The sequence below is a fragment of the Cotesia glomerata genome, linkage group LG1 (assembly GCF_020080835.1).
Source record: "Cotesia glomerata isolate CgM1 linkage group LG1, MPM_Cglom_v2.3, whole genome shotgun sequence".
NCBI lineage: Eukaryota > Metazoa > Arthropoda > Insecta > Hymenoptera > Braconidae > Cotesia > Cotesia glomerata.
This window is the reverse complement of record NC_058158.1, coordinates 21,059,420-21,086,755: the sequence shown is the minus strand read 5'-3', so window position 1 is coordinate 21,086,755 and position 27,336 is coordinate 21,059,420.

The window sequence follows — 27,336 nt, the reverse complement described above, 5'->3', positions numbered from 1 at the left end:
CACTCGGAATCTAAAAACATCAAGCAGTTGAATTTTCCCAGTTGTACCTTTTGGTAAGATCATTACTTCAGCATCCTTATTTGTTGGTTTAACGCTTTGTACAACTTGAGGACAATGCCCAGTCCATGAGTCAATTAGTAATAAAGATTTTGGACCCACATTTGGAAAAAAACACCCTCTCTAACCAAATTTTAAAATGATCTGAAAATTAAATGTTATGAAATATTTTTATCAACAACTACTTATGCGCAAACCAGAAAAAAAATAAAGTATAATTCGTACCTGATGTGTTTTCCTAATTTTGATGCTTCTATGTATACATTATGAGGTCTAAAAAGTGTTGTTCCAACTATTGGTTCAAATTTACCATTTGATTCTTTTAGAACCTAGAAAGTGGGGATAAAAGCTTTTTATCAGCGGATACAGTTGGTTGAACTGTGTAACTATGAGTAGTAAAAGTAACAGATTGTACAAGACATTTTATTTGCTTCTCTCCTTCAACAGCTAAAGTTTGACCGGAATGCATCTCCAATTGAAAACCACTTTGATCTGAATTGTATGTATTTGATAATTCATAAATTTTAATTCTTTGTTTCACATTATTGACGAATTCTTTAGCTCACTGTTTGAATGATTTACTATCTTCAATGGTTTTGGACGTGATAAACTTATTTATTTTTCTTGATACGATGCGATGTGCTCTTTTGATTGACGTAATCCAGTTTGTTGATGCTTTAAAACGGAAATCTTCCACATCAATTTCTTTTTGAGCTTGTAAGGCCCATCTTTCTATGTCATAATCATGTACGATTAAACCTGCATCTATAGCTGCTTTGAAATTTTGTAATGTATATTCACAAATTTTTGCTAATTTTTCTTTATAAGTCCCTCCCTGATTCAAAGTATGAGCCCATCTTTGTAACTATCGCACAGATTGCACCTTTCTAAATTTTTGTCTGACACTTTCTAAACTTAAATTTCTTTTTTTGCCACTACGCCAGTACTCAACGGCTCTCAATTTATATTCATAAGATAAATCTTCAACATCTCTAGTGCATTCGTCGGTAGGTGTTTCCTGATCAACTAGTGCATTTGCCCACTCTTTATCTTCCACGACTTCCATCGTCCAATCTTTAAACGCTTCTTGGAAATGCAAAAAACTTTCTTCGACTAATTAACAAAAAATCTAAGTTTGGCGAAGCCGTTTTGAATGGCACCAACCACGATAAAATCGGTTCAACCGTTCGAAAGTTATAAGTGATTTACATACATACACACACACACACACACACACACACACACACACACACACACACACACACACACACACACACACACACACATAAAGACATAGTGACACCCTCGCGGGAATAGTCAGGAAAGCTTCCTAAGACCTCAAAACGTCGAGATCTGATGAAAACTCGATTTTCGAAAAACGGGGTAAAACCAATAACTTCCCGATTTTTCGAAAATCTTCGAGCGGGAAGTTTTAAAAAAAAAAAACACGATTATAATATTTAACTATAATGGATGAAGTACATCGCAGTAACTAAACTAATCTCGAAATGATACATTTATATATACTATGTTTTTTTTTCACATTACTGACTCATACAATATATTTTTAGTATTTTATATTAATTATCTGCCAGTGTGTTAATTAAAAATGTTTTATAATGTTTCTCTCGATTTTGGTTTTGTAAGATGCGCAGATAAGTTTAGAATAATATGTAAGTTCATTATTGGAATATAGGATATTATGATTACAATTAGGTAATTAGTATAAGATTTAGCTTTAACTACAATTTTGTAAGCGGAACGGGGGTCCGCTGTTTGTACCCCTATAAAATGAACAAATAAAAGACTATGATTATCATTAATTATCAGTCTTTTTGATGATATTATAAATAATTGAATGATTAAAAGATTAAATGATTATAATAAAGCATGTATCCACATTACATGACATTTATAATATTTGATATTCCGATACACAAAATTAAGTTTAGAATGAGAAGTAAAAAAGTAAGTAAAATATTGAAATATAATATTATCATTATTTTCTAAATGCTAGAAATGTACGAAAAAATTATTATTGATGAATTCATATCAAAATTAGTATGAAAAACGATGTTTTTTTGGTGATCAATATAGTTATGCTTAAGGGGTGTTCACCCCCTACACCTCATTTTTCGGGAAAACCCCGAAAGACGTATTCTCTACTTTTTTTCCTCTTTCGATTGCCGTTGGTTTCATTGAAATCCATCAAATAGTTTTTTTTAACTTCCCGCTAAGAAAATCGAAGATTTTCAAAAATCGGGAAGTTATTGTTTTCACCCCGTTTTGCAAAAATCGAGTTTTCATCAGATCTCGACGTTTAAAGATCACAGGAAGCTTCCCTGACTATCCCCGCGAGATTGTCACGGTGTGTGTGTGTGTGTGTGTGTGTGTGTGTGTGTGTGTGTGTGTGTGTGTGTGTGTGCCATCTACCGATGCTGCTACAAAGCCGGCGCTGCCATTGTTAACGACACTCTGGAAGGGGAGCTTGCGACAGGACCATATGACAGCTTTTTTGGTGCAGTCAGTTTCCCATGGTTGGCCGCCGAGGTGTTTATACGGTTCCGATATAAGCACAAGGTCAAGCTTCTGTTCACGTACTGTCTGCATGAGCAAATCATGTGCCGCTTCACAGTGATTGATGTTTAGCTGCAGTATTCTCATTTTCGTTTATCAGTTATCTTCTTGAGTGCCTCTTGGTATACTGGGCATCTGCTTGTGCCGGCATGATGGGCGTTATTCTCTGTACCGGATTGATCCGCACACAGTGCGCATTTAGCAGGCTTATTACATTCGGCGATTTTGTGTCCCTCTTCTCCACATTTAATGCAAAGTTTGGAGCGGTCGACTTTACTTGTGCACTGAACCGCACGGTGTCCAAAATGCCAGCATTTATAACATCGGACTGGTCTTAGTACTGTTCTAATACGACAATTGGTCTAGCCGATCCTAATCTTACCGTGTTCTCCTACCACTTTCTGCGCTACCGTTGCTGCCAGAGTCACCGACGCAATTTGTGTTCTGCTACGTAAGACCTTACGAATTTTAATGGCCTCTACTGTTATACCACATTCGTTTCCAGCTGCCTCTTGTAAAGCTGTTAGAATGTCATCTTTAGTTGTAGTATCGTCAATATCGCGAATTTCCAGGTCTTCTTCAGGTCCTGTACTAATGACATTTGCGTCCTCCTTAAGTATTCCCGCGATAGTCTTCTGCAGGTCTTTACCTCTATCACTACTGCCTTTCGACAGCGTGATGAGAATGTTCCCTGTCGCGGTCCTGCGTATCTTCTCGACTGTGTTGCGGACCTGATCTGGGCGAACGTCCGCCTTGATCCGTGTAAGTATTTCAGAATACTTATCTTTGTTCGCTGGACGGATAATAAGTGCCTCCGGTCTCGTTGCTGTTCTTCTTGGCTTCTGGTTCGGCTTCGGTGGAGGCACCAGAGGTTTTTCTGGGAGCAGTTTCTTGCGCTCCTTCTTCTTGTCCTTTCTGGACTGCACCTTTTCCCAGCCTGGCTTCTTGTTCTGTTCACAAGAGTTTTGTGGAAGATCCTTAACCACTTCCTGCTTCTTGATGGGATGACCAGGTCCAACGTCTTTCAGCTTCTTGGGAGTATGAAAAGCTCCGCCTTCGGGAGAACGAATTTTTCTTTTCAACTTCCTCAGGATGCGGCCGTCTTGGTCAAAGGATTCAGTCTCTGCCGTTGTGATAGTTTCACTTTCTTCTTCAGCGACTGATTCTCCGTCACCTTCGGCTCCAGTGTCCATCGCTTCTTCAACAACCACTTGACTGTTTCTCTCCGATGTAGCACAAGGGGTGCGGTGTAATGATGAGCGCCATTCTTCGTCCAGTTTCTTGAATCTTCCAAGAGCATTGACTACACCGGTTGTCTTGGTCTTTATCTCCTTGTGGATATTGACCTTAGTTTGGACAAACTCTTGCAGCTCAATGGTCAGCTTCTCAAGGCGCTCCAATGCTTGCGTTCTCTTCATGTCAGCGCTTGCTTCAATCGCTGCTTGTTGAGCATGAAGCCCGTTTCTATTCATGTTTGTTTCCTGTAACGTACTCATACTTTTTTGATTTACCAGCGCATCGTACGGAGTGGAGCGGGTTGCCATAACTAGGAACGGGTGTACCCTCGGAGATAGTACTCCTACCCCAGTTCCCTGAGGTCTAGCCGACACTTAGCCAGTCCCGGAATACACGGACGGACTAGACTCGCTCGGAGCGGTGAAGATTCCGATCTCTAACACTCACTGCGTACTTCCTGATCAAGGCCCGAAGTGGCTGGCTCCTGATCCACTGCTGCAACTTTCACCTCGGCAGAGCAAGCTCACATCAGCCGTGGCCTGCATCGTCGGAAACTACGATACAGGTTCCGGACACTCCCAGTGAGTTACAGCAGGAACCAATCGTCTTGCTAGGTCAGTTAGTGTGACCAACCCATTAAAGGGGAGTTTTGTCCACGGGAGCTTATTTTGTTTGGTTATTTTGCTTGGCTCCTACCCGCTGTACCTCATCAACTAAGAGATTAAGTGTCATCCAAGGACAGCGAGCGTTCTCCCATCCGCTCGGAGAGACGCGCCCGGTAGCAGTATCTCTTCTGCCCCGAGCGTGTGTGTGTGTGTGTGTGTGTGTGTGTGTGTGTGTGTGTGTGTGTGTGTGTGTAATTTTTTATCTTAGGGGGGGGAATCCTTCTTACGGATTCCAGGCATAGTTGTTTGGCCTGGATATGTGGCGACTCGACGCAGTGTCATACTAAAACTCGACCCTAACGCCCCTACCCACTAAACCCTAAACCCCTTTTCTTCTTTCCTCTAATCCCTCATGGAAACCACCGTCAGGCATTACTTCGTGAGGGGAGGATCCAGCTACCGCTATTCCTTCTGGTGGCTAAGGTTTTATTTTTCCTTCCTTCTAGTTTCTGTCATTTGCTCTTTTTCTTTCAATGGAACGCAGCTCTGTAAGCACTTCTGTGGCAAAAGTGCTTGTAGCGTTCCAAGCAGTTTGATTCGACAACATTGCATCTACTATTGTCTCTGGTTGGATTCTCCAGTTCAGGATCCTCTCTAACTCCTCACGCTGAGGATCGAAACGTGGACACACAAAGAAAACGTGCCTTGCGTCCTCAATAACCCCTGGACAAGACGGGCACTCCGGAGAATCGTCGTGCTTAAAGCGGTGCAGATACTCTCGAAAGCACCCATGTCCTGACAACATCTGCGTTAGGTAATAGTTGACTTCACCATGGTTTCGGCTCAGCCAAACGTCGATCTTTGGTATGAGGCGGTGTGTCCATCTTCCTTTTGCTGCGGCGTCCCACTCAAGTTGCCATCGCGAGATGCTGTGCTGCCGTTCTTCTGTTCTTAGTTCTTCAGCGCTCAGTGTAGTTGACCTCTTTCGATGGTAAAGGGCCCGTCTTTCTTTAGCTAAGACTCTAAGCGGCAGAGTTCCAGAAATGACGCACACTGCTTCCTCTGATATTGTTCGGAAGGCGCTGGCTACTCTTAGCGCGCTCAGTCGGTAAACCGGACATGCTTTCCTCCATGATTCTTGGGTCTCAAGTGCGTCGGACCAAATGGATATCCCATACGTGAGGACCGATGCAACTACTGATGATAGCAATAACCTCCTTGTCTGCTTCGGGCCACCGATGTTGGGCATCAATCGTACTAGGTTAGCCACTACTGCTGATGCTTTGGCGGTCACGTGTTCAACTTGTTGTGTGTGTGTGTGTGTGTGTGTGTGTGTGTGTGTGTGTGTGTGTGTGTGTGTGTGTGTGTGTGTGTGTGTGTGTGTGAAAGTATGTGAACCGCTTATAACTTTTGAACGGCTTGACCGATTTTATCGCAATTGGTGCCATTCGAAAAGGCTTGACTAAACTTAGATTTTGAAAACTATTTGGACCGATTCAGATCAATAGACTTTGAGAAATCTTCAAAAAACTGAAAAAAAAATTTTTTTCAAATGTGGTTTTTTTGGAATAACTTTTAAACAGCTTGATGGTTCAATTCCAAAATCTAATTAGTTCTTGACCTCAAAAAACCACGTCGATCGCCACCAGTCCAATCAAAATCGGTTGATTTGTTCGAGAGATATCGTGAACGAAAGAAAACCGAAAAAAGTGTTTTTTCGGAATAACTCCGAAATTCCTAGCGCGATTAATTCAAAATTTAAGATTCTTTGTGAGGCTTGAAAAACTGCGTCGAATGCTGCTAACCGCGTAAAAATCGGTTTATTCATTCAAAAGTTATTGCGGTTTAAAAATTCAAAAAATAGTGTCTTATCAAATCTCTATCAGACTTTTGAGCTCGAAGAGCTCAAAAGCATAGGAAAGCAATCTCTTTGAGCTCGGAGAGCTCAAAATAACCCATAAATTGTATTTTTAAGCTCGAAGAGCTCAAAAACTTCATTGGTGCAATTTTAAGCGCCTAAGTATGGAATTAATAGCGGGAAGTTGCAGGGATGGCCTTCAGGGTCAACCGTTTTTCTAATTTTTTTATAAAAGTTTTGTGATTTTCAACTCATAACTTTTGTTCTATTCATTGTTTTATTATAAAATCAAAGCGTTCTTCATGATTTTTCACCTTAAAAATTATGCAGTTGGTCCCATTCGATTATTTAAACTGCAGGTATGCGAAACTTGAAAAACACCCCTTTGGAGGCTAAACTTTGAAAGGTAGTTTCACCCCCTAGAAATGTTTTTCCGCAGATAAAAAAAATACGTGGCTCTTAGATTTCGACGGAGAATAACATATGTCAGTTTCATCGAAATCGGAGGGGAAACCAGAAGGAGTTTTCTTGTGAGTCTCAATGAATGTATCGCTCATCTCAATCGATTGATTTTTTCTAAAGATATTGTATGACAAATTTTTATTCACTTAAATGCATCCACATTCACGCTATCATACATAGACACTACACCGGACCGATATCGATAACTTAACATTTTTGAAAATTATTAATTTTCACTGCAGGAAGTTGAAAAATAAATTTATATTGCTTTCTATCTATATTTTTCGGTACACATATAGAAAGTGTTAAGAAAATAATAATGCCAAGAGTAATATATTTACTTAATGAACTACAAAATTGAAATCCTTCTTAGCTAAGCCATTGAGATTTTGTACAAACACACAGGACCAGATTAAACAAGGACTTCTATGCTGGAGCTGTTCTAAAACCAGGTGTTGTCTCCCACGATGAGTTTACAAAGGGCATGTTAATAGTGCAATGGCCCTTGTATTGAATAATGGAAAAAACTAATAGTCGATTTCAGTACTCATTTATACTTAGTTTCTATCTGAAGAAACGCGTGTTTGAGCAAGATTCCTACTGCAGAGCCTTGTGCAAAAGCTCGAGTTTCTATCATCTCCATCTACGTATGTGCCTTGCACAAGATCGTGTCACTAGAAACTAACTCGAGAATTTTTGCATTCAATTCTTTTATGTTTGTATTCAATCCTTCAGAATCTCATAATAAAATGAGTAGAAACATTTGTACTTATTGTTCATAATTAAGTGATAACGAATCGAAATTGAGTATTTTTCCTTCAACGTTTTGTTCCTGTCGTATTGTCTACATTCTGATGTGGGTTGAACTCTCTACATCTGGTTTTCCACATAAATACGTATTGTAATTGATATCACTGCAAACTCAAATGTTTTAGTTTTAAACACCTATAATGTTTAAAGGCTTGTAGTCACTTTTTAAACATTTTATAGTGTTTTTTTCTCAATGAAAACATTTAAAGTATTTAATCTTAATGCCCTTAAAGTGTTTTTATTGATGCACTTAAAGTGTGTTCCGATCAAAAAACATTTTTAGCGTTTTATAAATTTTAGATTAATACATCTATATATATATATATTAGGGTGTGCCAAAAAAAGACGATATTTTTTTTTTTCACTCTTAGCCCAAAATATGATAGGATATGTCTAAACAAAAATTCTGTCAAAAGGCCATCTCTTAATTTCAATTTTAAGAGCTCCTTCATCGAACTTTAAGTTTTCCCATATAAATAATATGGAAAGTACGGTCTTAAACAGTATTTTACCCTGCAAGCTGTGAAGAAAATTTTTTTTGATAAAATGAATGATTGGACCTTTTTAAGCATTAAATTTCTGAGAAAAAATTTCATTGAGTCATAAATCAATCGTCATTATTTAAGTTTTTACGGATCTTTGAAATTTGAATTTTTTGAAAATTTTACGTTTTTTGCATTTAACAGCCAAACTATTGGAGATAGAAAAAAAAATTAAATAGCAATTTTGTAGTTCGTTTGATGCTCTATAACAAAGTTCTTTACAATTTTTTTGTATAATCAATAACAAAAAAGCTACAGACCTACAAAGTTTTTGTTTTATTATTTTCACTTTTTCAATTGAACTATCGATGATATAGAACAAAAAATTTAGTATAAATTTTTTAGTATATCAAATTTGCAACAAAATTGTATAGGTGAGATTTTTCGTATTATTGATGGTTAAAAGTTACAGGCTCAACAAATTCTATTTTTATGATTTTTCATCTATATCATGTAGTATATCAATAATATATATAAAAATTAATAAGAAATATAAAGTACATTCAATTTTTTACAAATTTATGCTTGGTAAACTTTATATACTGTCTGCAGTTCAATATCGTTACAATATTATTGTTACTTCAGTAATGTTTTGCGTTAAAGAAATATTCAATGAATACAAATTGAGTGATTATCGAGACAAATGGTTACTTTTTTTTAATCAGCAAGATTGAGATTCCTAGATCAAAAATTGTTTACTAAATTCCAGTAAGAATCAGAAAAACTACAATAAGAATTTGTGAAATAGAACCCTCCTTCAAGTTGATTACTATGACTAGATTATTATAATTTTGGTTCATGATAAAATTTACACGATTAGATTAAATAATGATGATAATAAATTTATAATCACTTAATAATGACTTCTTCAGCTAAGAAATGAAATTGATGAAAAGTTTTATCAAATTAACTTTTTATTGCAACATTGCTAATTAAAATAAATTTTTTATCTCAGTGTAGATTATAAAAAATAGAACAAAAACACCTATCTAATATACCTGCTAGATCAATCTCGTTAATGTCTGAGTTTGTTTCTGTACTTTCCACTTGAACAACATTCAAGTTATTATCTAGGCAAATAGTTGCTGTACTTAGCACTTCTTGAACATCGGTAGCGTTTTTAACAACTGGCTAGTTTTACAGATGTGCCGACTATCAATCAGAATTCTTTTTGAGGAGAATTCAGAATCTGTAAAGCATTCTGCGGTGCAATATCAAATAACCGATCAAGAGAATCTCTGAAATTTTTTCAACTAATAGTTGAGCTGGAGATCTTTTCGAGCTTTATTCACTTGAGTTATTTGCCAATCTTTGTACAATTTTTCAATTTTTACGATTGTATTATGTGAGTTGTTTGCAGGCAATGAAAACTTATTCCACACCTTACTAACCTCAAAAAGAACAAGTTTAGCACTTTCGCGGATAATTCGTTTTTCTGTTCTATGTTTGTAGAAAAACAAACATAAAACGTCACGATTCATCGGTAATTTTAAATTATTTAAATTTTTCGATTCGAAGCCAACTAAGTTGATGTATTTTCTTTGATTAGTTTTACTAGACATTGTTTTTTTTTCCAAAAAGTATAATTGTTGTTATTACATAAATAACTCTTAAAAAACCAACCTCAATTGAAGACTAATTAAAACGAAAGACAATAGAATTTACTAATTGGCGTTCTCCCGGGGAAAATTTATCAATTAAGCGGTAAAACAATAAATGCTTAGAAGGCGTTAAATGCGAATTCCTTAGGATAATTTGAATTTAAATTTGAATATTGGCAGCAATAACAACTTCATTTTTATAGAAAACACATAGTTCAATGCAAATATTAATATTTATAGAAACATAAACATAAAATATTGAGAATTTATTTTTGTGTAATAATTTTTCTGGGTTAAATTGCGATTAATTGATATTGAAAAGGAAACATATTTCTTTAGAGTCTAAATATATAATCAAAACTATAAAAAACTTTTTTATCTGTTTTATTTGCAAAGTAATTATAAATTTATTATCATCATTATTTAATCTAATCGTGTATATTTCATCATAAACCATAATTATAATAATCTAGTCATAGTAAACAACTTGAAGGAGGGTTCTATTTCACAAATTCTTATTGTAGTTCTTCTGATTCTTACTGGATTTTAGTAAACAATTTTTGATCTAGGAACTGCAGACAGTATATAAAGTTTACCAAGCATAAATTTGTAAAAAATTGAATGTACTTTATATTTCTTATTAATTTTTTATATATATTATTGATATACTACATGATATAGATGAAAAATCATAAAAATAGAATTTGTTGAGCCTGTAACTTTTAACCATCAATAATACGAAAAATCTCACCTATACAATTTTGTTGCAAATTTGATATACTAAAAAATTTATACTAAATTTTTTGTTCTATATCATCGATAGTTCAATTGAAAAAAGTGAAAAATAATAAAAACAAAACTTTGTAGGTCTGTAGCTTTTTTGTTATTGATTATACAAAAAAATTGTAAAGAACTTTGTTATAGAGCATCAAACGAACTACAAAATTGCTATTTAATTTTTTTTTCTATCTCCAATAGTTTGGCTGTTAAATGCAAAAAACGTAAAATTTTCAAAAAATTCAAATTTCAAAGATCCGTAAAAACTTAAATAATGACGATTGATTTATGACTCAATGAAATTTTTTCTCAGAAATTTAATGCTTAAAAAGGTCCAATCATTCATTTTATCAAAAAAAATTTTCTTCACAGCTTGCAGGGTAAAATACTGTTTAAGACCGTACTTTCCATATTATTTATATGGGAAAACTTAAAGTTCGATGAAGGAGCTCTTAAAATTGAAATTAAGAGATGGCCTTTTGACAGAATTTTTGTTTAGACATATCCTATCATATTTTGGGCTAAGAGTGAAAAAAAAAAAATATCGTCTTTTTTTGGCACACCCTAATATATATATATATATATTCTAGCTGACCCGGCAAACGTTGTTTTGCCATATAAATAATTTCCTAGTAATTTCTAGTGTAGACAAAAAATAGCTTACTTATTGTAAGTATGTATGTATGTTAGAATGTGTATATTGTATGTATGTAAGAATGTGGTATATGCGTGAAATAAGCATGGAGCGCTGTGAACGATGAGGGAATATAAAAAGGCAAACATTATTTTTAAGTTATTATAATTTATTCCTTAAAATTATATATCATTAATTAAACAATTACGAAAGTAACACTATTAAACAATATCAATCTCTTAATGCTATAGCGTGAACAATATTTTTTGTTAGTCCTTTGTTCTTTTGGTCCCTTGTTGGTCATTTGTTCTTCGTCTATTGACTGTGAAACGGCGTGATTGTCGTTGTTCTAATCTTCTGACTTTATTGCGTTCAGCTCGTGTATCTTCTGGCTCTTCTTGATGCAATTGCGCCATTTTGACACGTGCATCAGTATTTTGTTGCTGGATTTGTTCTTCTGTTCTTTCGGATCTGCTATTTCACAAGTTTTGAGCTTTACTTGTACTGCGGCTCAAATCAGCCCCTTTGCGTTTTCTTGGCATTGCTCACTGTACAAAACATACATAAATAGAATTAATGAAATTATTTAATGATGAAAAATGTTAAAAGTATAATTAGGGCCAGGATTTTTGCTGCAGTTTTGAAATGATTAGTTTTAATTTATAAAATTATAACAAAAATATAAGTTTTATGGAAAAATTTTTCAAACAAAAGTAAAAAATTAAATTTTATGAAAACATTGTCTCTTATAATTTTTTCATACAACCAATATTTCCATTGACATTTCAAAATAAAGATTCATAATGATTGATTTTTTGGAAACTATGAAAATCTTAATTGTTCAATTAAATTTTTTTAATAAAATTAAATTAAAATTACATTTTTATAAGATCAACGACATTTTCGATATAAATAAAAAAAAGTATTCTTACAACACAAAATCCGTTGTTATTGGAAGCTCGTGTCACGTGTTGAGTACTTTTGAGGTTATAAAATAACTTGATTAACTAATCGTGCAAAATACACTCAAAATTGATAATTTAATTATTATTGATAAAATAGGAATGATTAAAAGTTAATATGAGAGTTACACTGAGATAGCAAAATAATAATTGTCAACGTTACTACTACACTTGATGCATAAACAATAATGATGGCCGACAACTGTGTAGGGAGTGAGAAAGAAAGGAGACCGGCTTCGTTCTCATCCCTACTCCGTGCTGTTTACTGGGTCAGAAGTGACACCTGTAGACATCTGGCGGGGATAACTAATTAAATGACGATTGATCAGTTTTCGACCGGAGAGGAAAAATGATTAAATTACTAAAATGGCTATTAAAAAATAAGGGTTGATCGTAGAAGGGTGAAAATTGAGGATTATAAGTATTTTTGTATGTTGTATCATAAAAAAATAGAAATTAAAAATTTTGTCTAAAAAATAAAAAAAAAAATTTAGGGGTGGACTACCCCTAACATTTAGGGGGATGAAAAATAGATGTTGGCCGATTCTCATAGATACCGGATAAGCACAAAAAATTTCATCAAAATCGGTCAAGCCGTTTCGGAGGAGTATGGCAAAGAAAACTGTGACACGAGAATTTTATATATTAGATATATATATATATATATATATAGATATATATATATATATATATATATATATATATATATATATATATATATATATATATATTATTAGGGTGTGCCAAAATGTAACTTCCGTGGAGAACCTTTCAAAATTGGAATTTGGAGTTCCGCTTTTAACAGGGGCTGCGTTTGGGCATTTCCTGAGATATTTTGGTGTGAGACGATGTATTTGATTTTCATAGAATTTTTTAACAGGAGATTTAATTGGGTACTTTCGGCCAAATTTTGAATTTTCACCAGAAATGCCCAAACTAAGCTTCTGTTAAAAAATTCCATGAAAATCAAATACATCGTCTCACACCAAAATATCTCAGGAAATGCCTAAACGCAGCCCCTGTTAAAAGCGGAACTCAAAATTCCAATTTTAAAAGGTTCTCCACGAAAGTTACATTTTGGCACACCCTAATATATATATATTATAACGGGTATTTTCGTCCCCGTGCGTTAGCGAGGACGAAGTCCGAAAAAAATAATCTGGGCTACCTGCTTTACCTGTTGTTGGGCGCCAGGAGCTTTGCTCCGATCACGTCGATTTCCGGCTACTCCGGTCCGGGACTCTCTTCGTCGGGTGGCGGGCCTTAAGGGTACGACTTAATTATAGAGGAACGAGGAAAGTATTTGGGATGGCTCGCATTAATTTGCAATTAATTAAAAAAATTAATAAAAATGTGAGGAAGTGAATTAATTTAACACAACAGTTTTATATTAAATAATCTAAACGAATCTTTATTTATCTTCTAAATGATTAATAAATGATAATATGTTATCTTGAATAATTAACAATATTGTAATAATACAAAAAGAACGTAAAAGAATAATTATAAGGTGTATGCACGTGGCTGCACGTAGTACCGCCAAGAGTACAAGATATAAAGTAAAGTATAGAGAGTAAAGGGGAGAGGAGTCGTATGCGCCGTCGAGCGGCGCGCAGACCGACGCCAACTCACTAGCCATAATAATAATAATCTAGATCTATAACAAATAGATCTCAGCGGACTTGGGTAAATTCGTGTCTTCTTAACACTCCCTCCATTTCCCACGTCCAGCTTCCACTGCGCTACTTCTTGCGATCAACAGAGTTTTCTGTAACATAGTGAAAATATAATTATAATTAATTCTAACAGTTTTATGAACTTCTAATTACTTTAGTCCAAAAATTTATCTCTTAAGTATCTAAATGGTTCTGCAGGTAATGGTTTTGTGAGTATATCTGCTAGGTTCTCTTTCGTAGATATCCAACAAACTCTTATTCTATTTTCATTAACGCATTGTTTAATGAAATCACCATGGGTTTTTGCCATGTGCTTTCTATTACCTGTTTTCTCTCTTTCTAGTAATTCTAATTTAATTTCATTTACACTATTATCAAACATCTTAAGTTTATGACTGCCATCTTTCTTAGTACAATCATTTGCTGATTTGTTATCACACCAAATAGTCGTAGGAAATAGTGTTTTTCCAATAATAAATCTAATTGCTTTATCCAGAGATATTATCTCTTGACAGGCATCACTCATTGCCAAATACTCAGCTTGACAAGTCGAAAGTGTAACATAGTTTTGTTTGTGACTTCTCCATGCTATTATGTCACCAAACAGTCTAATAATGTATCCACCTGATGAAGTTGAGTCATTATTGTCTCTAAAACTAGCATCTGAAAAAGCTTCTAGTTCATCTGTGTATTTCAGGCTTAAATCTACAGTGCCCTTTAAGTATCTCAGAATTCTTTTAACATCTTTCCAGTCGTCTTCGTTGGCATCTAATTGTTTTCTAGCTAAGTAATGTACAGCAAACGCAATATCTGGTCTAGTTCCATTTGCTAAGTACATGAGACTTCCAATTGCCTCTCTGTATGGAGCTTTTCTAGTTGTTGATGATTGTTCACATTTGGACGATTCTGATTCTTCTAGTTTTCTTCTTTTGCATCTATTTTCAGTTTGTCTAGTAACCATTGGGGTGTTTTGAGGATTACAATCTGTCATCTTGAATCTATCTAAAATGCTTTCAATATAATTACTTTGCTTCAATACAATGTATTTTTCTTGTCTATTTCTCTCTATTTCAATTCCAAGAAATTTCCTGGGTTCACCAAGAACTTTCATCTCGAAATTCTTGCATAAGTGATTCCCAACTTCATCTAATTTTGTTTTATCATTGCTAGCGGCTGAAATGTCATCTACATAAATTAGCAACACAACTACGATTCCATTTTTCCTCCAAGTATACAAACATGGTTCATGTAAATCGTTTTCGAGACCAATTTCTTTTACCACTTGATTAAATCTAGTGTTCCACTTCTTTGGACTTACTTTTAATCCATACAAAGATTTCTTTAATTTAAGTATCTTTGTTTGTTTTGTCTTTTCATCTACATCTAGACCTTCTGGTATCTTCATATAAATATCTTCATCTAAATTTCCATAAAGGAATGCCGTTTTTACATCATATTGACAGATTTCTAGATCATATTTATTTACTATTGAAAGTAATGTTCGTATGAGTGATAATCTAGATACTGGCGAGTATGTATCTTTTAAATCATAATCATTCTTGTCTTTAAAACCTCGACATACTAGTCGTGCTTTATAAAGTACATCTTTATTTGCTTCTACTTTCTTTTTAAATACCCATCTTGAATCAATGATGTTTAATTTTCCTTCAGTTTTACTTGCTTCTTCCAAATCTACGAATTCCCAGACGTCATTTTTAGTTATAGAATCCAGTTCATCCTTGATAGCTCTCATCCATTGACATCTTTCATTTGAGTTGCTTGCCTCATCATAATTGATAGGTTCTTTGTTTAAAGAAGTAATTAAACAACTTACCAATTCTTGTTCATCCTTCTTCGATTGATCTTCAGACACATTGACGCTTCTTGCAAAGCTTATGTCTTCAATTAATTTTCTATCTTTATCCTTTTCAGATTCTAATTTTCTTTTCATCTCACCTCTAGTCCATGGTCTAATTTCTTCTGATGAATTCTTCTTTTCATTTAAGTTTTTAACACCTAATGGATTTTTGCGGGGTCTTTCTCTTTTTCTTTGTTCCGGTTTCTCCTTTTCTTCGTTGATTTTGTCTTCTAGACTATTTGGTACATTTTCGTTTGACTTCCAACTAATTTCATCTTCAGTTTCTTCTATTTGTTTATTCTTATATACATCTTTGTACACTAATTTTTCATTGAATCTAACATGTCGTGATTCTAGAAATTTTCCTGTATTTGGGTGCCATAGCAAGTATCCTGTGGGTTTATATCCCACCATGACTGCTTTGATAGCTCTCTCGCTGAACTTGTGCTCTGGTTTTGGAATTCTAATATATCCAATACATCTAAATCTTTTAATTTTGTCAAAATGACAATTTTCATTCTTGTTAAACTTCATCAGTGGTACGTTGTAATCTATGGATTTATGTGGTGTTCGATTGTATGAGTGCACTGCTGCATCTACTGCTAACTCCCACATACTCTTAGGTAAACCAGAATCTAGCATGTAGGTTCTGACTTTTCTTTGTAACGTAGCGTTAAATCGTTCAGATACTCCATTGTGTTCAGGAGTATAGGGCGGAGTTAATTCTAATTCTATCTTTTCTTTTCTTAAGACATCTAAAAATTTTCCACCAGTAAACTCTGTTCCTTGATCCGATCTAACGTAGCATACTTTCTCATCTTTACCAAGTAGATTTCTTGTAGATATGAGAAATTTTTCTAATGTTTCTCCTGATTCATCTTTAGTCTTTACTGCATATGCTCTAGCTAATCTAGAATAATCATCTATGTACACATTAATAAATCTTTTGTGTCCTGGGTGTGAGGTTGGTTTTATCGGACCCATCGTGTCCGTATGTATTATTTGTAGTGGTCTTGATGCTCTTTGTCTAGTTTCTTTAAACGGTAATTTTTGCATCTTTGACATAATACATATTTCACAGTCTAAAATTGAATCATCGAATTTAACTTTCTCTAATTTATTATATACTTTCTGCAATTTCTTGAGATAGTTCAATGAAGCATGACCAAGTCTTACATGCCATAACATAGCTTCATTTATCTTACTTGAATCTGTTGTTCCTTGCTCTAATGGATTTGATGTAAATAGCTCTTCTAAATTCTTAATATTCTCAATATCATCTACCTTAATTGTATTTCTAGTTATTAAACTAGAGTCCCAATTAAATATGTCATTCTTTGAGTTTTCAGTGTGTTGTTTCATTTCTGGAGACGTTATATCTTTTTCCTCCCTCCTAATTGAAGAATCCTTTAACTCTTCATTTTCTGATTCTCCCTCCTTTCTTTGCAAATCTATTTCTAGTCCATTTGTGTTATCGTCTTGGATCATCACAGCTTTACAACGATAAGCGTTATATCCCCAGTCTAATTTATCTTCATCGCCGATGTAATTCTTGACTTTGAAGTTCAAGATCCAGTTGGGTTTTTCATATGTTCCTTCTAGTATTACTTTTTCTAAATTTTCACTGAATACTCATAAAATCTTATCATCTAAATAAATCTTAAATCCTTTATCTACTAATTTTCTTAATGATAATAAATTATCTGATACATCTTTAGCACTAATAACATTTGATAATTTAATTATCTTGTTATCTTGATTCGTATAGAGCAAAAGATCACCTTTTCCATCTATTAAAATGTCAGCAGATTTATTCTTGTTGGCACTCTTAATTACTTTATTTTCACATCTTTCAAAGTTACTTAATATTAAGCAGTTCTTTACTATATGATCTGTTGCTTCTGAATCAGCAATAAATTTAATGTCATCTATTATATCTTCATTTAATTGTTTCTTACCTTGTTTTTCATCAGTCATTCTCCTTGCACTAATACCATCCCGTTTGAAGGCATTTTGTGCTAAGTACTGATTATTCTTATTATAGTTTCTATCACGTCTATCATTCTTATATGGTTTAGAATTCACATTATGTCTAACTCTATTAGTTCCCTGTCTGTCTAGTTTACCTCTAAATTTGATATTATTATTATTATTATTATTATTTATAATCTTACTTTTGATCCTGCCATCCTTGCACTCTGAACCCTTATGAGATCTTATCTCCTGACAGTAGTAGCAGAACTACAAATCTTTTGACAGGGGACAATTTTCAATTCTATGTCCAGGTTTGGCACATCTATTGCAGTTCTTCTTGCCGTCAAACTTTGCAGTCTGAGCCTTAATTGTCTCTTCTCCGTCGTTGGTCTTTTTCTCGGCTTCTAGCTGTAGAATAAAAGATTTCATTTCATTTATTGTCATCTCTTTTGAATGAGACCTTTTAATGAAATCTGCGAACATTAATTGAGGGTTTATTGGGGTTATAGCTTGATAGAACGCAGATCTAATTTCTTGCTCAGTTAGTTGTTCCCCATCTCCACAAGATTCATATTCTCTAATGATTTGGTCAAATCTTTCACAGAAATCATTGACCTTTTCATTCTTTTTCATCTTAATTGAATACAATCTTTTCCTAACAGAGCTTGAAGTAATATTTATCTGTTCTTTTCTACAAGCTTTGATTCTCTTTAAGACTTCTACAGGTTCAGAAATGTCAAGAATTTTCTTGTGATAATCTTCATCTAAATGATTAATAATAATATCTCTAACCAGACATTTTCTTTTATGGATTATTGAATTTGGTAAATTATTTTCATTACTATTATTTTCGTCTATTACATCTAATAAATCACAACTAGTTAGTTCTGATTTCAAGTAATCAAACCAAATATTATAATTTGATTTTTGGGTTAACTTATACTCTCTTCTAATATTAATCTTATTTTGATTTAACAGTAATGCATCTTTAACCAAGTTCAATTCTCTAGTAATATTGTTATCCCCATTTGTAGCTTCTAATTGTGTTTTATCTGGGATATTAGGAACTATATGTGAATCTTTTACCTTAGTTGCTTCTATTTTAGCCTTCTCCCGATCTAGCTCTGCTCTACGCCCATCTACCGTCATTTTAAGAGCATTAACTAGTTCGTGAGTGACTTCTTCTAATCGTTTCGCAGCTCTACCGAGTGTTGCTGACATCTCGCGAGTCTGTTTGTTGGACTCGACCATCAGCATCTTCATATCTTCAAATTCTTTGCTACCAACCATTACCATTTTCTCACAGCTGACAATCTTGGCTTTGGTATTTTCATTCTTATTTTTATTATTATCGTCTTCTATATCTGTAAACATATAATCTTAATTAGTATCTGGAATTTTGTTAACATCTAAGCATCTTAATATCTAAATAGGCCTCATCGAACTATTCTTAAACACTTTTATACTTCTTAGAGTGTATCTTCTAGTTTAGTTTACAGCTTCTAAATTATTCTATAGTCAATACTTACTTGTCGACTGGTCTGATTTGACAGGTGTTGAGAAATTATTCATCTTAACCTGTAACTCTTGTTCATCTTTATTCTCATCAGTTGTTTTTGATGGTCCTGCATTGTCATTATCTGTTGTATGAATTAATCCCTTGCGGAATTGTGACAGACTATGAAGGGTATCCATATTTTTCTCAATTTTGATTTTTAAGATTGGATTTTGTCCAACATTCTCTAGATCAGATGATGTTTTCTCAAAACTTCCGTCGCTGTCATAGTCGACCAGTTGAGCCTTTTCTTCCGACTCTGACATCTATTTCGGATTTTATGAAACAGAATTTAAATTTAATTAATTATACATTTAATTAATAATTTATCATCTAATTAATAATTTTTCATCTATCTCTCATTATTAATATTCTAAAATTCTATTCGTCTAATACCAGATACTCTTCATAATTAATTCTGTTTCGTGCTTCTAAATTAAAATGAACGCACTGCAATTCATTTCAATTTGAAACGCAAGTTTGATCATCTACACAGCACCACCTCGAGTATGCACACCTATTTCAATGTACAGTTTCACGCACAGCAATGAAACAACGTTGAAGGCGGTTGATCACGCACACACTCGGGATACATTATGCAAACAAATCAACCTCACAAACTATAAGATACTTGATGCCGAACGCAACCATCGCATATCTCAAGTTACCGAAATATTTTGATATGTATTTTATATTGATCAATATTAATGACATGACCAAATACATTTTTGTTTTATTTCAGAATTTATTAAGATTCATAATTAAATTTAAAATTTAATTCAAATCATCTTAAAATATCGTAATCTAAAATATTGTTGTAGTACACGTGATTTTTATATACTGTTATTATGATGACGCCATTGTCCGACATCTTGAAATTTTTCGCGCCTACCGGCTCCAACAGTTATTTCATCATAAAACGAAAGATAATCTACTCAATGTTAATCTCTTTGTCACAATCTAATGTACTGAAAATTATTTTCAGAAATCTATAAATTTATTTAATTAAACAAATAAATATTTGTCAATTTTTTCTAAGTTGTCTAAATTGATCGTCTATTAATACGTATTTATTGCGTTTTATCTTTTAGGTGCATGCATGACTCACTCATCTATTAATTTCGTCTTATCTTCTTATTTTATTTTTGTAGATTTTATTTTCTAAAGTAATGTTCATAAATACTCTTACCTTACAATAAGTCACTTCCACAAAACTTATTATATTTTTAATAAATAAAATCACAAACGCTGTGTAAGCGTGCACTGGGCCTCAATAACCTGTGAGGAAGTGAATTAATTTAACACAACAGTTTTATATTAAATATAATAATTGTAATGTAAATATAAATATAAATATAAATATAAATATAAATACAAATATAAATAATTCTGTGAAGCAGGAAAGAATAGGAGTTACGGTAATCATTACGTGAAGCGTTCCACATTCACGTAACAGGATATTGGTTGGAAAGGATTGAGAAAGGAATGTGAAGAGGATCATCTTAATGTGAGTTTATAGAATATGCGAGAAAAAATTATTAGATAGCTCGGACTGGGATTCGAACCCAGAACCTTCCGAAGACATGTCGGCTACTCTACCATTTGAGCTATCCGGTCTATACTAAATTTCCTTTCGCTTATTCTATATACATTAAGCCACACCGTCCATCTTACGGCAAGAATTTTTTACAATAATCTAAACGAATCTTTATTTATCTTCTAAATGATTAATAAATGATAATATGTTATTTTGAATAATTAACAATATTGTAATAATACAAAAAGAACGTAAAAGAATAATTATAAGGTGTATGCACGTGGCTGCACGTAGTACCGCCAAGAGTACAAGATATAAAGTAAAGTATAGAGAGTAAAGGGGAGAGGAGTCGTATGCGCCGTCGAGCGGCGCGCAGACCGACGCCAACTCACTAGCCATAATAATAATAATCTAGATATATAAAAAATAGATCTCAGCGGACTTGGGTAAATTCGTGTCTTCTTAACAAAAAAAAATTAAATTATAAATTTATTGACAATAAATGAAAACGAATGGTTAATATTGACAAATCAAGAAAGTAAACGCAAGGAAAATTAATAACAATAATCGTCGACGCTGTCGTCGATTCACAGTTCGCAACCCGAACAAGGGAAAAAGTCCAAAGTCGCCGCAATAATAGCAATGAGTTAATCATAATAATCCACTTAATAATAACTCGCTAAATACCAAAAAAAAAAAAATAATGAACCTTCGCTCAGCTAAATTAATAACCATCGAATCAGAAAAATCAATTTTCGCTCAAATTAATTAACGTCAATTAATTAACTAAATGAAACAATAATCTTCGCTGAACTCAAGTAAATACAATTAAGCAAGATAATAAAACATGAATCGTTGCATCAATTCAGTTAATATCAGTAAATTAACAGAAAAAAACATTAATCTTCGCTAAATTCAGTTAATAACCATTTATTAACTCAAAGAAATAAATCGAATCGCCGGCTTTAATTAATGATGATTAATTAAAATTAATAACAACACAAAAAAAAATGAGTGAGCCTCACAGACATAAGATCATAGAAGTGAAACTTTTTTAAGCCGCTTTAAATAAATAAACAGATCAATATATATAAATATATATTATAGCATTTCATTTATTCTCAAACAAAATAAATTTATTGGATTATTTATTCGGTTTTTAAGAATTAAAACAATTACACATTTTTTAATTAAAATTTAAATGAATTTATTTCTAAGAATATTATGTTTACAACAAATGTAAGTTTTATTTTTCCTTTTTATTTTTTAGAATTATCATCTTCTTTATTCTTTATTATTACTTGAATTATCAACAAATGTTATCAGCGGCTTGTGATAGCTAAAATGTGAAATAAATATTTTTGTCTGTATTCTATTTAAGTATCTCGAAAAAACCGCATCTATTGTTGTCCCATGTTTTGTCGTTGGTTCATTTGGATTATTATTTATCGCTAAATCAAATTTGGTCTTTAAAAAATCAACCAAAACGGCCGATGACTCCGATGAAAAATTTACGTTAAAATCTCCATTAAGGATTATAGGTTTTTTTTCTAAGTCTTGATTAAGTTCTTCCGCAACAGCAGCCGAAAATGGTAGTAGTGCACGATGAATAAATTTTATTATGTCTGTGATATACTTATTCGGTGATATATAAATTGATACTAGTAAAATTGACTGGCCATTTTCTGTTGTACATTCAGTGGCACAGATTTCTCCTACAGCACTGAGTTGTACTCCAAGTGCCTGTATATTATGTACTGAAATGTCCATTGATGGTGTTACAATGTGTGTTGTATCGTTATCATTTTGATAAATAGCTCCACCTCCAGATCTTATATTGGGGCGTTTATATTTAATTCCACAATTAAAATTAGGAATGGAAATGTCTTCATCATTATGAGTCCACGTTTCAGACAAAAGTAGAATATTTGAATTAGCAGCTACTTTGTCGATAATGTCATTGTTATGGGCTTGTAAACTTTGAATATTCAAACTATAAATTGACAAACCAGGCTTTTTAATGATAAATTCAAGTAATTGTGATTCTAATGTCACTAATGGGTTTAATGACAGTCGTTGAAGCTCAAGTTTTAACGGACGAAGTGCAGCTGGCTCTGTTCGCCCATGATAAAAAGTAGCCGTATTATTTTTTGTAACGATATATAATTTTTCAATCGTAGTAACTCTCGATAAAGCAACCTACAATAATTATCATTTACTTACCAGGATTAAGAAAATATAATGATGAAATTATTAACACGAATGTATAAACAGGAATTGAGAAATTTATATTTGAGTCAACACGTGTAAATATATATACACCCCACTATACCCCAAAACTATTTACACAAAATAATTAAAAAATATAATAAAAAATAATTTTCCAGGAATAAATTTTAATATATATATCAAATAAGTGTATTTTTCATGTATTTATAAGTATTTACGTATTAATTTATGCATGTATCTGTACTAAAACGTTTTAAATAAGAACGGTTTGCGACAGCTGATATACGCATATACATATAATATATACACACACATTATATATATATATATATATATATATATATATATATATATATATATATATATATATATATATATATATATATATATATATCTATTATATAAAATTCTCGTGTCACAGTTTTCGTTGCCATACTCCTCCGAAACGGCTTGACCGATTTTGATGAAATTTTTTGTGCTTATCCGGTATCTATAAGAATCGGCCAACATCTATTTTTCATCCACCTAAATGTTAGGGGTAGTCCACCCCTAAATTTTTAACTTCCCGCTAAAAATCTCAGATTTTCAAAAATCGGGAAGTTATTGTTTTCACCCCGTTTTGCAAAAATCGAGTTTTCATCAGATCTCGACGTTTGAAGGTCACAGGAAGCTTTCCTGACTATTCCCGCGAGGGTGTCACTATGTCTTTATGTATGTATGTGTGTGTGTGTGTGTGTGTGTGTGTGTGTGTGTGTGTAAGTATGTGAATCACTTATAACTTTTGAACGGTTGAACCGATTTCATCGCGGTTGGTGCCATTCGAAAGGGCTTCGCCAAACTTAGATTTCCTGAGAATTTGAACCGATTCGGACCGATAGATTTTGAGAAATTTTGAAAAATCTCAAAAAAAATTAGAAAAAAATCATTTTTGAAAGTGGTTTTTTTGGAATATCTTTTAAACGGCTCGATCGATCAATTTCAAAAACTAATCAGCTCTTAACGTCAAAAAACCACGCCGATTAGCGCTAATCCAGTCAAAATCGGTTGATTCGTTCGAGAGATAGCGTGAACGAAATAAAACCGAAAAAAACCGAAAAAACTGTTTTTTTTCACATAACTTCGTCATTTCTTCTCGGATCGTTTTTGATGATATAGAATAATTTCAGAGGTTAAAAAACCGCGTCGATTGCCGCCAAAAACGTGGAAATCGGTTGATTAGTTCGAGAGATATCCTCGACGAAATATTTGGAAATAAGGATTTTTTCAACATAACTTCGACATTTTTTGGAATAACTTTCAAACAGCTCTACCGATCGATTCCAAAAACTAATCAGCTCTTAACATCATAAAACCACGTCGATTGCCACCAAGCTGGTCAAAATCGGTTGCTTCGTTCGAGAGATATCGTGAACGAAAGAAAACCGAAAAAAGTGTTTTTTCAGAGTTACTCCGAAATTTCTAGTTTGACCAATTGAAACTTAGAAATTATTTATAAGGCTTAAAAAACTACGTAGAATGCCGCCAACCGCGTAAAAATCGGTTCATTCATTCAAAAGTTATTGCGGTATGAACATTCAAAAAATAGTGTTCCATGAAACTTCTATCAGACTTTTATTTATTTATTTATTTATTTCTTTATTGCATATAACCCAACAGCCTTTAAGGCCAATAAGAAGGTTACAAAAAGATACATATAGTGATTCTGATTTGTACATGTAGCCAAAATATAATAATATATATAAAAACATTTGATATTATGAGTATTTAGATTATATAAGGTACAATAGTATTAAAACTAAGTATGAATATCAATATCATAGTGTAAGATAACATTGATATATTAAATTATAACAATGAAGTTGTGTTTGTATGCAATAATTACATAATCAACCTGCAAGATGTTAGTACATTAGTTGTTAGTACATTAAAGATGTGTATATGTATACAGATTATAAGCAGTTATACACATAACCTTCTAGTAATGTTATATACTTAATAAATAGAATAATTCATAATATTAGGTTCCATAATGCTGAGGTTAATAAATAATAGTTAATATAATAAATAAATAACAATTCATGAGTTTAGGTATTATTTGTGGGTGTAGTATTTGTGGGTGTAGATGCTGGAGAATGGTAATCTGTTTGCCTGGAGTTTATGACAATAGTTGTAAGTTCTCTGATACTAGTACGCGATGCAAAGTCGAGTAGGTCAATATTACTACACTGCTGTACAATGGAGTTGCATGCATTGATAAGTCTATTGATCGGTAACGAGAGCATGAAATTACTTTTTTGTCGTGGTGGATAGAAAGGCTGATTATATCGAACAGATCTATTAGGAGCTAATATTGGAATTCGTTCAAGAAGCTTGGGGCATTCAATCTTATTGGATAGAGTACTAGATATTAAAAGTACTGATGCACAAGTTCTTCTTTCTTCCAATGTTAATAGGTTAGCATCAACACACATGGTTAGATAGTCAGAACCTCTAGCTGGATAAATTCCAGTTTTTTTAAAAGAAAAATATTTGACAAATTTACGCTGGACTTTCTCAATATTATTTATATGATTTCTGTAAATTGGTGACCACACAACTGCAGCATACTCAAGTTTAGGTCTGACAAGTGCAACATATAAGGCTTTAATAACATTAAGATTCTTGAAATTTTTAGTCATGCGAATAACAAATCCCAGGGTTTTTATAGAAGATCTAATAATATTAGAGTAATGGTTTGTAAAGGTAAGCTGGGAGTCGTATGTAACACCGAGATCATTAACTTGATGGACCCTATCTAATATCATTCCATCAATACTGTAGTTATATAGTATAGGGATTCTCATTTTATGAAATGTGATGATTTTACATTTGGTCCGATTTAGTAACAGCTTATTGACACTGCACCACTTTACAAAGACAGTTAGGTTGTCCTGTAGATAAGTACAGTCACGAATACTGTTAACAGCTAAGTATATTTTTGCGTCATCAGCAAATAGGTCTAGGAATACCGAAAGAACAGATCCAACATCATTTATGAATATAAGAAAGAGCAAGGGGCCAAGGTTGGATCCTTGAGGGACACCTGAAGTTGAGTAATATGTTGGAGACAGGAAGCCATTGTATAGCACAATATTTTTCCTTCCTGTTAAATAGGATATTAGTAGGTTGGCTAGTTGTTCAGGTATTCCTAGTTCAATTACTTTCCTTACCAGTATTGTGATATCAACCTTATCGAACGCTTTGGAGAAATCAGTGTGGATAACATCAACTTGTTTTCCGTCAGATAGGCTGTCTGCAATGTATTGAGTATAGGGAAGTAGGTTTGTGACTACCGATCTATTCTTTAGAAACCCATGCTCATGAGTAGAGACGTACTGTGTAAAGTATGATAGCAGTAGGTCATAGACTAACATTTCAAGGATTCTCGCAAACGCAGGAATAATTGATATAGGCCTATAGTTTTCAAGATTTGTGTTTTCGCCTGATTTATGTATGGGACAAACTTTAGCTGTCTTCCAGATAACTGGAAAAACACCTTTAGTTAGGCAGTCATAGAATATTATTTTTAAAGGTAGTATTAATGGCCTATAACATTCCTTCACAACCTGACAGGGTATACCATCAATACCCGCCGACATTTTGTTAGGTAATTTTTTAATAGCTCTTATAATATCTAATTCAGAGGGTAATTCAAGACCTCCCATATGCTTACAAGGAAACTCTCTTCGGTGTCCCCCTCCGATTTTGATGAAACTGAGATATGTTATTCTCCGTCGAAATCTAAGAGACACGTATTTTTTTTTATCTGCAAAAAACCTTTCTAGGGGGTGAAACTACCCCTCAAAGTTTAGCCTCCAAAGGGGTGTTTTTCAAGTTTCGCATACTTGCAGTTTAAATAATCGAATGGGACCAATTGCATAATTTTCAGGGTGGAAAATCATGAAAAATGCTTTTGGTTTTATAATAAAACAATGGATAGAACAAAAGTTATGAGGGTTGAAAATCACAAAACTTTTATAAAAAAAAAACTATTCGATGGATTTCAATGAAACCAACGGCAATCGGAAGAGGAAAAAAGTAGAGAATACGTCTTTCGGGGTTTTCCGAAAAATTAAGTTTAGGGGTTAAACATCCCTTTAGCATATCTAAATTGACCACCAATAAAATATCGTTTTATATTAATTTCGATATGAATTCATCAATAATAATTTGTTCGTACATTTCTAGCATTTGGAAAATAATAATAATATTATATCTTAATATTTTACTTACTTGTTTACTTCTCATCCCAAACTTTATTTTGTGTATCGGGACATCAAATATTATAAATGTCATGTAATGTGAATTTGTTTTGGAAAAAAAAGAAAACTGAAACACTGCTTAAAG